The sequence below is a fragment of the Amblyraja radiata genome, chromosome 11, assembly GCF_010909765.2.
Source record: "Amblyraja radiata isolate CabotCenter1 chromosome 11, sAmbRad1.1.pri, whole genome shotgun sequence".
NCBI lineage: Eukaryota > Metazoa > Chordata > Chondrichthyes > Rajiformes > Rajidae > Amblyraja > Amblyraja radiata.
In genome coordinates this window covers 51,806,360-51,821,527 of record NC_045966.1, presented here as the reverse complement: position 1 = coordinate 51,821,527, position 15,168 = coordinate 51,806,360, and the positions used below count along the sequence as shown (strand labels likewise).

The 15,168-nt window shown below is 43.3% G+C and overlaps 1 long non-coding RNA gene and 1 other non-coding gene across 5 annotated transcripts; both read left to right on the top strand.

Annotated features, from left to right (window-relative positions):
- The first annotated feature begins 6,084 nt into the window (after positions 1-6,084).
- On the top strand, positions 6,085-13,784 carry LOC116978640. 4 transcript variants are annotated; one of them, XR_004413488.1, is made up of 6 exons: positions 6,085-6,125; positions 9,032-9,143; positions 11,547-11,729; positions 11,887-12,019; positions 13,334-13,442; positions 13,572-13,784. It is a non-coding gene; the product is annotated as an uncharacterized LOC116978640 (long non-coding RNA). The 4 variants fall into 4 exon arrangements; XR_004413489.1 differs by lacking the exon at positions 6,085-6,125 and adding an exon at positions 6,880-7,673; XR_004413487.1 differs by lacking the exon at positions 6,085-6,125 and having other exon boundaries at positions 8,895-9,143.
- On the top strand, positions 8,232-8,428 carry LOC116978835. Its single transcript, XR_004413577.1, has one exon. It is a non-coding gene; the product is annotated as a small nucleolar RNA SNORA74 (small nucleolar RNA).
- Positions 13,785-15,168: the final 1,384 nt, after the last annotated feature.

The window sequence follows — 15,168 nt, the reverse complement described above, 5'->3', positions numbered from 1 at the left end:
GGTGGTATCTCCAAACTAAACAGTATAACATGCAGGTACATTCATTTAAAATTAAATTCAGTGATTATTTCACATGATTTCTCACTGTGTAAAGCTCAATATCTGACCAATTTCTGTTTAACACGTTTGGTCTGCCGTGAGCATTTTTCGTTGCATCTCCCCTTTTCCTAATCGGCCACAATTCAGATAATAGTCTACTTTCCTGTTTTTGCCACCAAAGTGGATAACCTCACATTTATCCACATTATACTGCATCTCCCATGCATTTGCCCACTCACCCAGCCTATCCAAGTCACCTTGCAGCCTCCTAGTTTAGAGGGGTTTAAATGGTTTAGAGGGCTTCAGATGGGTTCAGGTGTTTTTTCAATTGTTTAGAGGGGAATAGAGGGAAATAGGGGGGCTAGAGGGGGTTTAGAGGTGTTCAGAGGGTCCCAGAGGGGTTTAGAGACGTTATAAGCCCCCCGTGAGAAATTGTAATTCTCTGAAATTGAAGATAGACATAAAGCTGGAGTAACTCAGCAGGACAGGCAGCGCAGCGACTCTGGAGAGAAGACCCTTCTTCAGACCGAACTGAACTCGCGTTGATGAGAATACTTGTGATTGTCTGAAGAAGGGTCTCGACCAGAAACACAACCCTCTCCCCAGAGCCGCTGCCCGTCCCGCTGAGCCAACTTCAACTTCAGAGCCAAACAAAAAACACAGAGTGCTGGAGGAACTCAGCGGGCCAGGCGGCTGCCTCACCCGCTGGGTTTCTCCAGCATTTTTGTCTACTGCAAAACGTCAATGATTCCGGGAATGCTGAGGGGACAGGGTGATAGAGAGGGAGTGGGAGAGCTAGAGAGAGACAATATGGGGAGCGGGAGAGAGAGCGCGAGAGAAAGAGGGAGGGAGTGAGCAAAAGACAGAGAGACACAACCAAAGATCCGCTATAAGATCTTTGGACACAACGTGGGTCGGTAGGTGAATGACAAACCTGCACACCAGGAAGAAGCCCCTTCTCGCGGTCCGGGGCCCTCACTCATGATGGTGAGTTAAATGAAATTCTCAATGTGTCATCGATCTACATTCCTCAGTAAATGTAATTGTGTTTTAAACAAGTATTAATGACGCCGCGTGAATTTTATTCAAACACGGCGTCATTAATACTTGTTCAAAACACTATAACATTTACTGAGGAATGCGGATAGATGCAGATTCATGACATTGCATAACAAGGTGTTAAGTACTTACCGTTAAGAAGTGCTAACAGCACTAGTTAACAAATCGTTTGTGTATGATGGCCGTGCAGCGGTTGTTATACATGTTCGTTTAAAAAAAATCCGGATGGCGAATTAAAAAAAATCTTTATTTAACAAAGAGAATCCGTATTTCCGTACGAAATACTGAACATTAGTGCGGGGCCCCGCTTAGGCGCGGGGCCCAATTGGTAGCAATCGGTCAAATCGGCTTAACGCCGGCCCTGAGTGTCATCACCAAGTTGCGCAAACTTTGCATTAAAGAAGACCGCAGAGGACAATAAAGTTCACTTTCCAGAAGAAGTGATAACCACTGTGAAGAATAATTTATTTGTGGATGATTGCTTAAATAAGCAGTAAGCAATTCAATGGTAAAATATCTGACTTCCCTCTGCAATAAGGGAGGATTCACGCTTTCCAAGTGGATCAGCAACCGTCGTGTTGTATTGGAAAGCATTCCACCAGATGATAGAGCCAAAGAGACCAGGGAGTTGATTTGGACAAAGACAATTTGCCAATGGAAAGAGCATTGAGACTGCACTGGTGCATTGAAACAGATGTGTTTAAGTTCAGAATCTCGATTCAAGAGCGACCATGTACTAGAAGGGTCTGTGATTGGTTTACATTTACGACCCTTTAGTATTTCTTGTACCGTTTACACTGCCAGCCAAGTTGATTTTGCAGGATCTTTGTAAGGAAAAACTTGGATGGGATGAGAGTATAACACAAACTTCCTCTCACCAATGGACAGAATGGTTAGCAGATCTCAACAAGATCTCAAAATTAATAATGGACCGGTGCATGAAATCTACAAGCTTTGGTAAGATCAGAGGTGCACAGCTGCATGGTTTCTCAGATGCCAGTGAAAGTGGCTATGGTACTGTTTCATATCTAAGACTGGAAAATGATAACAAAGAAGTACATGTTGCATTCTTAATGGGAAAAGGCCAGAGTGGTACCATTGAAACAAATGACAATTCCCAGAATGGAACTTACTGCCGCAGTCTTAGCTGTTAAAGTTGACATATTGCTGTAAAAAGACCTACAGCTTCAACTGGAAGAATCTATCTTCTTGACCGATAGTACTACGGTGCTTAAATACTTCAACAATGAGAACAAATGTTTCTTGACATTTGCAGCAAACAGAATCTCTTTTGTATTGGGAGCTACCAATCAAGTCAAGTCAAGAGAGTTTATTGTCATGTGTCCCAGATAGGACAAGGAAATTCTTGCTTGCTGCAGCACAACAGAGTATTGTAAGCATAAATACGGAACAGTTCAGTGTATCTATATAGCATAGACCCCATATATATACACATAAATAAACAGATAAAGTGCAATAGGCTGTTATAGTTCCGTTTGTTTGCGAGTTTAATAGCCTGATGGCTGTAGGGAAGAAGCTGTTCCTGAACCTGGATGTACCAGATTTCAGGCTCCTGTACCTTCTACCTGATGGCAGCGGAGAGATGAGTGTGTGGCCAGGATGGTGTGGGTCCTTGATGATGTTGGCATCCTTTTTGAGGCAGTGCCTGCGATACATCCATTCGATGGAAATATGTTAACACAGTAGAAAATCCTGCGAATGAAGCTTCCAGAGGACTGACAGCAAATAATAAGCAATAAGAGAGGGATCAATGGACCAGAGTTTCTCTATAAGCCATGCAGAGAATGGGCAAAATTTGAGCTGGGATTTTAAATCTATGCTAATGAACCGGAAATTAAACAAAACCTCACAGTGAACGTTATTACTAAAAATCCTATTATTCTCTTGAAGGACTTTCACACTTCAACATTAATGTTACAACATGAATTGATCGGACATGGAGGAAGAAGTTTCATGCTGTCAAAACTTTGGACTTTTGTATTTTGGACCATATACTGGGCATCATGCCTGATATTAAGGGTTTGGTGCGCACGGTACGACTTCAGACTTAAGGGCCTGTCCCACTTAGTTGATTTTTCAGCGGACTGCCGGTGACAGTCAAGTTGCCGGCACTCGCCAGAAAAACCGGGAATTGGAATGGTGACTGTCAGATTGGAACACACACACACACACACACACACACACACACACACACACACACACACACACACACACACACACACACACACACACACACACACACACACACACACACACACACACACACACACACACACACACACACACACACACACACACATCGCAAAGGCGGGGACCAGGGTAAGCGGGGAGGAGCGCTGTCTGAAATTCACACGGTGCAAAGCCAAGGTGATACAGACACAAACCGCGATGAACAGGAAAGTTCGGTGGGCACTTACCATTATCGGTCGGTTATCCTTGGTTCTGAAAGCTCGTGCTTACGTTTTTTCCCCCAATGAGCCAATGAAAATGACCAGTCAGAAAAGGCAATTAACTAAAACTACCTATGACTACCTGGACCACCCATAATTACATGGCGACCCCACTACAACTGCACCTATGACTACAGGATTATTGATTTTCTCCATAGCGACCAATTTCAACATGTTTAAAAATTTGCGGCAACCATACTGAGACACTGACTAGTTCTAAGAATGCGGGAAGTCCTCGCGACCATGAAGGAGACTCACCAGAGACCACCAGTGAACATGTGGCGACCATGTGGCGATCATGTGGCGAGTGCAGATTCTCCTGCATTCACCTAAAAAGTCGCCTATGTGGGATAGGCCCATAAGAACAACGATTTAATAAGACCAATAACCAAGCTATGCTTGCTTCTGAAAGGCAAAGGTGAAGATGGAAGAATAGCTGAAGAAATCTGAATGTGGATATATAATGCGTGATAATTTTGGTTTTTGATATATGTTAAGTCTTTATAGCTACTTTTTTAATGTCTATTAGTAATTGCCTCGTTAAATACTCAGAACAATTAGGGGCCGGTATGTAGTAGCCATTTAGCTTAACTCATTGTGCTATAAACTATAACCAGTTACAAGATGTCTGTATTTTAAAAGCATTAGTTAATTTATAATGTTTCCTGGAGATTTATAATTACATTTATAATTACAAATTTTATCTGCCTGTAATTATGAGGGTGGGATTTATTATGTAGACGGAGGCGTGTTTGTGGCTGGGATTTTCACACAGACGCGCTAGTAGTTTTTAATTTTAGTTTTGAAGAAGCATGGGGGAGAAGGCACAGCTTTTGACCAAGCCGGAGTTTGACCATGCACGAGTTTGACTACGAGTAAGATCAAAATATACTTAAACAAGAAGAAGTTTGGATGAGCATCTCACTGTTTTTACTACAACAATAAAGAAGCTATTAGTCAAGAGACTGTGTTTTGAAGATTCATCTTTCAACGGCATTGACTGTCTCGTGGAGGGAGAGAGAGGGAAGGGAGGCAGGGGGGAGGGAGAGGGGGGGAGGGGAAGAGGGAGAGAGGGAGGGAGAGGGATGGAAAGGGGAGGGTGGGAGAGGGGGGAGGGAGGGAGAGGGGGAGGGAGAGGGGTGGCAGGAGATAGAGAGGGGAGGGAGAGAGTGGGGGAGGGAGGGGGAGGGAGAGAGGGGGAAGAGAGGGAGAGAGTGGGGAGAGAGGGAGAGGGGAGAGAGAGAGGGAGGGAGAGAGAGAGGGGGAGATGGGGAGAGAGAGAGGGAGGGAGAGAGATGGAGGGAGAGAGAGGGAGGGAGAGAGAGGAGGAGAGGGAGAGAGAGGGGAGAGAGGGGGGAGAGAGAGGGGGGGAGGGGGAGGGAGAGAGAAAGAGGGGGAGAGAGGGAAGTAGAGCGAGAGAGAGGAAGATGGGAGAGAGGGGGAGGGAGAGGGGGAAGAGAGGGAGGGCGAGAGAGAGGGAGGAGAGAGAGAGGGGGGAGAGAGAGGAGGAGAGAGAGGGAGAGAGAGAGGGGAGGAGAGAGGGGGGGAGAGAGAGGGTGAGAGAGGGGGGAGGGAAGGGGAGAGAGAGGGAAAGGGAGAGAGAGGGAAGGAGAGAGAAAGTGTGGGGATCGAGGAGAGGGAGAAGGGGAGAGCGAGAGAAGGGGAGAGAGAGGGAAAGAATGGAGTGAGAGAGGAGGGAGAGAGGGGAGAAAGAAAGAGAGGGAGGGAGAGAGAGGAGATGGTGAGAGACAGCGAGGGAGGGAGAGAGAGGGGGGAGAGAGTGGGGGGGAGAGGGAGTGAGAGAGAGAGAGAGAGAGAGAGAGGGAGAGAGAGAGAGGGAGGGAGTAACTCAGCGGGTGAGGCAGCATTTCTGGAGAGAAGGAATGGGTGTCTTTTCGGGTCGAGACCTTTCTTCAGACAGGTATAGGGACAAGGACAGGGTGGAAATTAGCTGCATGGGTGCAGGAGGCAGCCCCGATGCGGTCATTGATGTAGCTGAGAAAGAGCTAAAGCAGGGTGCAAGTGTAAGCCTGAAACAAGGACTGTTCAATGTAAAAAAAAACTGTAGTCCATGCAAAGACAATCCATGCAACAGCATCTACTGTTCCTTGAAAAAATACACAAAATGCTGGAGTAACTGAGCGAGTCAGGCAGCATCTCTGAAGAATAAGTGATGTTTGGGGTGGGGATCCTTCTTCATACTGTAGAATGTTGCTTGTGCTCTTTTGTTATTTTTGTTACTCCAGCACATTGTGACTATCTTTGGTATATACCAGCATCTGCAGTTCCTTTTTTGCCTGTGTCCACCAAAGATCTTATATAGGATCTTTGGTGTCCACATGCTGGCATCCAACTAAATCTCTCTGACAGTTGTCGCGCTGAGTTACTCCAGTATTTTGCGTCTGTGCTGGCAGCCAACTTCCGCCTTGAGTAAAGATGGCGACGCCTGGTGCAAGTTGTCACAGCCACAACACGCATGCGCCCGTCTCTGGGCGCTCTGTATATAAGGGCAGTTGGGCGAGCCGGGCGTCCCTCTTGCTTCTTGTCGATGCCCAGGTGAGGATGAGGGGGGAGGGAGTGTAATCCGCCGCCATCCTGGGAGAGGGCGGCCTGCCCGGTACCGCCGCCCGTGCCGGGAGGTAGAGGGGTTGCTGGGGAACCCAGGGATCCCTGTATTGGATGGGTTTGCAGGTTTTAGTTTGAACTTAGGCGATGTTTACTGGCGGTGCCGGGCCCAGCGGTGGACAAGGCGGGGGTTGTGTTCCTGCAGCGGCCTGGATGTGTGTGTGTGTGGCGAGGGGTGGTGCCGGCACCAAGCCGCAGTGTGCACCATGTGTGGGCATCAGGCCCACAGCTGAATACTAGCCCTCCCTCGGTTCTGCGGTTGTTTTAAATTGCATTTGCAGCTCAGCCGGTTGCGCTAGTCATAGAACAAAAAAATACAAAGTTGTGATGGAGCTCTGTAGAATGATCCTTTGTTGTAGGCAGTGGATGTATAAATTGGGTAAGAACAGATTGTTAATGGTCGGCATGGATTCGGAGGGCCGAAGGGCTTGTTTCCAGGTTCTATATCTAATGGGGTTAGGAGGGGGAGATAGATCAGCCATAATTGAATGGTGGAGTAGATTTAATAGGCCATATGGCCTAATTCTGCTCCTATCACACGATAAACTCACTCACGGCATGGATAGTTGACGGTTTTGGTTGGGACCTTTCCCCAGCATAGAGAAGTCTGAAGTCATAGAAGGTAGACACAAAGTGTTGGAGCAACTCAGTGGGGCAGGCAGCATCTTTGGAGAGAAAGAATGGGTGATGTTTTGGGTCGAGACCCTTCTCCAGACTCTGAGCTGTATATTTCTAACCAGATAATCTGAGCCATACAGCATGGAAACAGCCCCTTCAGCCCACCTTATCCATGCTGAACAAGTTTTCTTTCTGGAATTTCATCCATATCCCTCTGAACTTTCTATCCATGCATTTGTCCAAATGTTGTTTCTATATCTGCTTCTATAGGTTTCTCAGGCAACTTGTTGCAGGTGTGGACTGCCCTCTGAGTGAGAAATATGTCTTAGCTCTCCTTCCCTTGAGCCCATGTGCTCTAGTTTTATAATCTTCCACATTGGCAAAATTCTGAGTGTTCACTTTATCCATGATGTTGTACACTACGATAAGGCCACTCCATGCCTTCTTTTGATACCTCTTAGCAAGCCCAAGTTTGTATCTTGGCTCCTTTAAATGAAATTTGTTGTTTTTCAAGTCGACCTGTTTGTGTAGTTACTCATTTTTGGTTATTAGTTAGAAACCGGGAACTGTCAATGGAGTCTGAAGGAGGACCCCTTCAGACTCCAGTGGTGCTGCCTGACCCACTGAGTTACTCCAGCACTTTTGTGTTTTTTTAGTTATTAGTTAGGAGATGCTAAATGGTTTAAATTAGCAAACATTTCCAGATAGATTGTCTTCAGCTGCTATTCAAAGTAGCTTGACGCTGGCCTGCAGAGGGAGTGAGAAGCAGTGATCTATGCTTTTGGTTGGAAACTTGGAGGCCTGGAAGGGAAGTCCTAGGCAACTGAAGGCTCGAGTACCAGTGGGGTGAACATAACTTGGGTGTGTATATTGCTAGATAAATGAGGAGCCAATGTTGAGACAGGATTAGGGTGTTGTGTGATCTAGGGGTTGAAGGTGAGAAAGTGCCCATAAGTAACTTTCTCCTTGCGTGTGCAACTTGCCCATCTCCCAGAAAAGATTCCTGATCTAGTAGGTGCCAAAGATCCTATGGCGGAGCACGATCGACCACTCCTTCTAAATGCAATGGGCTTGCATGTAGTACGCAACGGAGCGAACGTGGGCCTTTTTCATCCATTTCAGTAACCCGACTCGCAGTGTAATCAACGTTGCGGGGGAACAGTTTGTGTTAAATAAATTTTAATTCTGAAAAGTTTTTTACCAAATAACTTATTTTTACGAGGATGTTTCCGTAACCGGCTTCCGTCTCCGCACTAGTATCTGCTCCGCTATGGGATCTTTGGTGCGGAGGCGGAAGCCGGTTACGGAAATGGGGCTGAATATTACCCATGAATCTGCCCATGACCGTACTACGTCTTTTTCGTCGAGTGATCTACCTTGCTTGCTATGGGATCTTTGGTAGGTGCTGCTTTTAAACCTCCCAGTGGTAAGTCAGCTGCCCTGTGCTTTGCTGTGCCTGTGCTGGCGTTACATCACTGGGAAATGAATGGCTGATAACCTGGCAGTTAATTGTTGCCGTTTTGGTGATGGTTAACAATACGCCAGGGCAGCACTGCATCCTAGAGTGGACCACTGCATTCACCTGTATGGGTGGTCCTAGTACGGTTGCATACATGATTACTGTTTCATTTAATGTTTGACCTGTCAATGTGGCTACATAGAAAATAGGTGCAGGAGTAGGCCATTCGGCCCTTCGAGCCTGCACTGCCATTCAATATGATCATGGCTGATCATCCAACTCAGTATCCTGTACCTGCCTTCGCTCCATACCCCCTAATCCCTTTAGCCACAAGGGCCACATCTAACTCCCTCTTAAATATACACTACCAGGTAATGATTGTTTTTGTTGCAAAAACAAATATCCTGAGTTTTTAACATGGCACAAATGAAAGTCATACTTTTGATATGTGCAATATACTAGTTATATTTCATAAGTTGCTTCAGTTATGAAACTTGTGTTATTTGGGCTTCACATCTGAAACTTGGTTTGATGTTGATGTCATTATTGTCACGTGTACAACACCAAGGAAATGCAGATATAGTTCAAGGGCTGCAATGTTAAATTGGGACTTCACCATTGGCCAGGATGTGGATGCACATTAGTCTTATTGTTGGCTATCCTCATTATAAGCTTTTTAGAATACATTTTTAGTTTGTCTTGTACATTATGTGGAATTTTAATTGTCATTTTAATCTGCGCTTCCATGTCACTTTTGCAGAGCGGTTAAATTGGCACTGAATGGTTTTGAGAGGTTGCTTGCACTGGAGCACCATCTTCAGATATGTGTCACTGCTTCAATGAAATGGGAGTTGTAGCTCCAAGCAAACCAGGTATGTTTCAGGTAATTTGTTTGTCTTGATTTTTTTAATTGTCAATAGTGTATGTCAGCTTGTAAGCGTAAGCACTTGGTTTCACCACTAAAGTAGCATTTTGGTCGTTCTACTTTATATTTCCTGCAAGTTTGCACTGCACAGCCGTTGGTACTCACAGAAGGACTTTGGCTAAAGGTTTGTCTTTGTACTCAAGCAAACGGTGCACAGCCCTTGAATAATGGTGCCATGTTTGAGGAACTGCTGGGCTATGCTTCTTCTTCTTTTTCTTTGGAGTTTTACGGTAGCCGGCATCCGCAATGTTGCATTGCTGCCACCTTCTGGCTTCATTCCACAGTACTCATATCTTTATATTAGATCCTTTTTATAAGCCCAGAGGCCCTCAAGAAATCAAACAACAACTTTATTCCTTTTCCTTTCCCTCCACACTCTAGAATGTTCTTTACTGATATTTCTGTCAATCCAATTTTCCTCATTTCAATGATCATAAATCCTCTTTCTGTCTGATATCTCCTACATGCAACTTGGGCATGCTGAACTGTTTCTGGTTGATGGCATTCCTCACACAGCCCAGTAGGGTGTTTTCCCAATATTTTTAATGTGCTGTTCAGGTGAGTGTGTCCTATCCTCAATCTTGTTAATACTACCTGTTCCCCCCTCTTCTTGCTGTAATGCCCACTCTGTTTTGTAGTGAATAGAGGCGTCTCCCCTTTGTCTCCTGTTCCCAGTATTGTTGCCATTCCTGATTTATTTTCTTCTACACAATGTGTTTTCCTTCAGATTTGGATAGTTGTAAGTTTACCTCTATGTTTCTTTTTTTACAGCCTCTTTTGCCAATTTATCCACCTTTTCATTCCCTAGAACACCAATGTGTGCTGGGACCCACAACAAAGTCACGTCACTGCCCCTCCTTGTCACTTGGCTTAATAGTAGCAGGATTTCATAAACTAAGTCAGGCCGCCTATGGGATGCACCAGACCCAATACTCTGGATTGCAGATAATGAGTCGCTACGTATTACTACTTTACATGGTTGCACCTGTTCCATCCACCGAACTGCCATCAAAATAGCGTACAGTTCCACTGTATATACTGTCAAATAGTTGTTTGTTCTTTTGTAAAGCTCAACATTCATCCCCTGGACTACCACAGCCGCCCCTGTTGTTTTAGCTACTGGATCCTTTGATCCATCTGTGAAAATTAAGAGGTGTTCCCTGTATCTATTATCTATATGGCTATGATATTCTGTCTTTAGGTCTGAATTTTTGTTCCTCCTTTTTGCCTCCCATATCTCCAGATCAACTTTTGGGATGTTCAGTAACCATATTGGCACAGATGGCCACAATACTGCAGGGCAGAACCCTTTGTCCTCTACTCCCATGTCCCTTGCCACAACTCCTCCAACCCAGCTGAAGCTTCCAGACTGAGCCACCCCTCTCTCCCAGCACTCCTGTACTACCTGTTTTGTTGGGTGGTTCTCTCCATGACCCTTAAGGCTTAGCCAGTAATTAGCCATTAGTTGTCTGCGGCGCAGTCTCAACGGCATCTCCCCAGTTTCCACCTGTAGTGCACATACAGGTGACGTCCGCACACCTCCTATACAGACTTAGAGCTTCCGCTTGGACTTTGTCCAACTCGGACAACACTGACTTAGATGCTGACCCATAAGCTATACTGCCATACTCTAGTCTGGATCTGATCAGTGATACATAAATACGTTTAAGAGATAATACATCTGCTCCCCACTCTAAACCTGCCAAGCATCTCATTACATTGATGGCTTTTTTGCATTTTTCGATTACTTTTGTAATGTGGACCCTCCATGTTATTCTGGAGTCAAAATGAACCCCCAGGAAGCGGAAATCTTAACTCTTTACAAATTGTTGCCGTATAGTTTTAACTGGACATCCTCTTTAATTTTCTTCCTTGTGATGCTGGGCTATTCATTGGCTTAGTTAAGTTTTACATACAGCACTGTTTAACTTTTGGTAAAGGGGCCAGTAGGAAATTCTGAATGCTTGCAACTGGTTGACTTGTCTTGCACCAGTTTTCTGATTCGGATGTCAGAAATATTTGAGGCAGTGCTTCCTTGTTTTCACTTGTCTGAAATAGCCCTTCAGTCCAGCATTGTTATCCTTGTTCCCTGGTTGGGGGTTCTGGTTCCGAAATTGAACATTGTTGGTTGTCTGGTAAATCCAAATCTTGCTTTATCCAAAATGATCACTGGCATCCTTCATAATGTTGGTGCAGCAGTCAGTATTTTGAGGTTGTCATTGCAATTTCATCAGCCATTTGGGCAATTTGTCTCAGTACATATTTTTTTATTCTGTAACCAAATGCTAGTTTTTCTGGTGGTGGCTTTTAAATTGGATCTTGCAAACAATTTATTTTTGCTGATCTGTAGGATGAGGCAACCTGATTGAAATGACCGGTTATTTCAACACAAAGTAAAAGCCACGGTACCATGTAGAAACAAGGAACCACCTATGCTGATTTATGAAAGACAGCGCTGGAGTAGGTCTGGGTCGGGCAGCATCTCGGGAGAACCTGGATAGATGATGTTTTGGGTTGGCACCCTTCAGACAAGGTAACTTGTTTAATTGTGTATCTGAAAGTGATTGTACCCTCTTTGTTGTCAAGGTTAACTATTAGTATACACACTTTTAAAATGTTGGCCTTCGTCCTTTGACTCCTCATTGATTTAATGCTGTTACTTATGCGTGCATTTTCTGAATTTGTTTCAGAGGTTTACAGCAACAACTGATTACAATGCAGTAGATTCGGTGCTGGAATCCGGAATTTAAAAATATGAAGCAAATAGTCAGCAGACCAAGGGGCATCTTGGAGAGGAACAGTGATGCCTTTTCATTGTGACTGGTGAGTTCTGTTTTATCATTTCTGAAAGGTGTCCACCTGTGATGTTAACTGACATTTCTGCAGAAATAAAAATAAGACACAGTGGAAACTCAATTGATTGGGCAGCATCTGTGGAAAGATAATATTATCGTTTGAAGACTTTGTTAAAACTGGGAAGCCGAGTTTTAAGTTGTAACCTAACTTTTCTGTCCAATATTGTCAAGGTCTTTGATCCGAAATGTTTATTTTGACAGGTTTTGACTGGCCTGAGAATGAATTGGGGCTGAGATGTTTTGAGTGCATGTGACCATTTACTAAGATGTGGCTGATCTGATTGTATGGTTTAACAGCTGATCATTCATGACCAGCAGGATCTTTATTAACTATTGTAAAGGATTTGTGACGGGCAAATTACCAAGTACGTACAATCATGGCATAGGCTATTCCTGGCTATGATAATCATTCTTGGAAGATTATAAACAGGACTTGGCACGGGCCACAGTGGTTTCAATCCTCAAGTTGCCTGACTAAAAGACCTGTAACATGCCAATGAATTGCATTCTGACTGGCACATCAATGCAGTATACCAGATGTGTTGGTCTAGAATTGAATTAACTATTTTCCACACAGGTAGCAGTGTTTTTCACCTATATATATGTGGCATACGGATTCTATTGTTCCTGGGCACTTCTGCTTAAATGTATTGCCAGCTAAGAGCTGTCAAATGCAATGGCAGCATTGGTCAGGTACCTGGGTCTTGAAAGTGCATTTCAGTTTGGTTTTATTGCTACCATCTATTTTTAGAGATGTTCAGTGTAAATCATGATGACCACCTGACCTTGCTGTCTGAGAGTTTTATGCATGTCACTACTTACAAAGAGCCTGTACAGAAACAAAGGTGGTCACGGTGGTGCAGTGGTAGAGTTGCTGCCTTCCAGCGAATGCAACGCTGGAAACCCGGGTTCGATCCCGACTACGGGTGCTGTTTGTACGTTCTCCCCGTACCCTGCGAAGGTTTTCTCTGAGATCTTTGGTTTCCTCCCACACTCCAAAGGCCTACAGGGTTGTAAATTGGCTTAGTAAATGTAAAAATTGTCCCTAGTGGGTGTAGGATAGTGTTAATATACGGGGACCGCTGGTCTGCACGGACCCGGTGGGCCGAAGGGCTTGTTTCCGCGCTGTTTCTCTAAACTAAACTTTTTTAAAAACAGCTGAATGAATGAACTGCATGTGTTTATGCTAAGACATTTGGCTTTGATGTAGACAATGTTTTGCCAAAGCAATGATTTGTGCTGCCTTAATGTTCATAGCATAACATTAAGTTTGTTTGCACAGAACATGACTGATACCAACTGCACTGATATTGACAATCCAGGAGTCACTATTATTGATGCAATCTTGATGTTGTGAACCAGTTGCTGAGATGCATTGACTTGTTTGGCAGGTGGGCTTTACATATTTAATGCTGCAACTACTGTGAATGAGGTTGTAGTTACCATGAACAGATCATGAATCATTTTGAATTTCTACACGTTTGCTGTGTTAATTCTAACATATTTATCATTTGTTTTAGTGTTCGAACACATCTGTATGCTTGAGAAATTCAACTGATGTGAAAAAGTCATCCTAAGTAAAAAAGAACTCTGCTATTCAATCTGCAGCACCTGCCAAGATTAATGAAGACAGCTCTAACTCAACGTTTCTCAACATTTTTACCCTTGTGGAACCCTTGAAATAATTTTCGTGACTCCGGGAACCCCAACATAAAAATTATTATTTATCTTTATAGATCTCTTTCTCTTTCATTAACAAAGTTCATAAGGCAAACATAATATATTTTTCTGATAACTGGTTTAAGCAAAAAAAGAACGTGATTTTCTCATGTTTATTGACAATGCAAAAAAAATTTAAATCAAACTGCATGTGCAAGAGACCAAGGTTTTCATTCACACAAAAAAAATCAGCCATATCTGTAAACACAAAAAATAAACAAATAACTAATGTCATAAATAACATGTATAAACAGACAAAACAGATAATAACTACCACAATAACTTAATAGTTTATTTACAATGTTGAAAGGGCATCAGATAAATCAAGGCAATATGTCATATGAACAATATATGGGTCAAGACAATGTTATTTTTTAAGCCAATTTACTAATGAAATTTGCTTCTTTAATGAGCAACTTGTCCATGTCTTTTGGGACACATATAATTTATTCCGGGTCGAACTTTAGATAAACACTAATTTAATCTTCAACTGAAAGGAGATGATTTCTGTCTTTGCTCTTGATACTTGTTAAATAAGGAAAAGCTTGCTCATGCATGTAAGAGGTTGAAAACCCCAGCAATATGTATTGTTTTCCTATGAATGGCAGGTTACTCTTTCACAGAAATCCAGAACTTGTCCAGGGATAGGTCAGTGATGCTAAATTTCATCTTGAGTGTACGATCAGACTACAGCTCACAAAGTTCTTCCTCTTCTCTTAAAGTCAAGTTCTCAGGATGAGCAGAAGATTCAGAGTATGGATGGATCCCTCACTAAATCATACACTTGTGTTGAAAGGGAGGGAAAATAATGTTCGATTTTGATTCACAGTTCTTCCAGGTGGGTTTCAATAAGACTTGAAATTTACTGATATTCTTTTTCACTCTTAAGCCCCAGTAGTAGTTGAAACATTTCAAGATTACCTTTTGCAACATGATTTTTCCAAAGATTCAGTCTTCAATCCAAGAATTTTGTCACTTGAAGTCAATCCATTTTTTCCAGGGCCTAGCAGTGCCACTGACTATTAAAGGCCGTTTCACATTGGCACCGTATAGACGTTGCTAAATATGTTCATATGATTATTATACTTTAAAATTATGTAATAGGTTGAAGACACTTATAATTCCCAAGAATTTTCCAAGAATGCTGTACGTGTATAATAAAATTACAAATAAGAAATTAAACACAAAAATGATTCAAATGCATTTACGTATGATTAGCCTATTTATCACTTTATCTCGGAACCCCTAGTGACATCTCACGGAAGGAACCCTAGCGTTCCGGGGAACCCCGGTTGAGAAATGCTGTTCTAACTTAATGCCAGTTACAAAAAATATATATATTGGGTAATGCACAGTATGCTTTTACACTGATATACATGACAAGAATTGGTGAGCGTT